The 752-nt window shown below is 39.8% G+C and overlaps 1 protein-coding gene across 1 annotated transcript in view; it reads right to left on the reverse strand.

Annotated features, from left to right (window-relative positions):
- The window catches only part of LOC119581780 (OTU domain-containing protein 3-like), a gene marked incomplete in the record, with an annotated part of 62,630 nt that overhangs the window by 61,693 nt on the left and 185 nt on the right, over positions 1-752 (reverse strand). Inside the window, 1 exon segment of the mRNA XM_037929910.1 lies at positions 679-752.

The raw sequence follows: 752 nt of genomic DNA on the forward strand, positions 1-752 counted from the left end.
TGGGACATTGGCTAATATACTTCTTCATAAACTTTTCAATAAATTATCAAGGTTGTCAAAAACACAAATGCATTTGATAATGAACACTTCTACCTCAAAACTATATTGTAAATAATGATAGTTTTATGCATTACTGAAAACAAACCTCCACTTCAACTTTCCTTCCTGTGTTGCAGGAAGCATATCAAACCCTTGCAAAAGCTTGCAAATGAATATCATGGCTTTTGTATTTATAGACAAGGGCATGTGACACCACTTCAGAAGGCCAAAATACAATCAACAAAAGGACTTCAAATGCAATAGTAAACAAAAGAAAAATAAACTCCCTACTCTAAACTATTTGCAGCATTGTACACACAGTCACATTTACCTGCAGTTTATGCTAATGAAGCGGTATAGCAATCCTTTAAGAGAACTGGGGCCAAGGAGGAACCCTGTTAACGAATCCTCGCAAGGATGAAAAAAATAACAAAAAGGTTTAAAAATGCAGAAATGAAAAAATAAAGACCTTGCGGAAGACTAGGGCACCCTGTGGCGGAATTAAGTCATCCACTCACCTCGTCAACAAACACTCATCACGAGCACGAGCTTACTCATCACACGTCACTCTTACCCACGTTCTCATCCCAGGCACACTCACCTCCCCACACACAAAACGTCTCAAAGTGCTTCACTCACCTCTACCTCTCCCTCAATCTGGGTCACAAGGCCAAGATCTAAGCCAAAAACAGACTCACTCTGCACTCACAACG

The sequence above is a fragment of the Penaeus monodon genome, chromosome 15 (genome assembly GCF_015228065.2).
Source record: "Penaeus monodon isolate SGIC_2016 chromosome 15, NSTDA_Pmon_1, whole genome shotgun sequence".
In the NCBI taxonomy this organism is placed as follows: Eukaryota; Metazoa; Arthropoda; class Malacostraca; order Decapoda; family Penaeidae; genus Penaeus; species Penaeus monodon.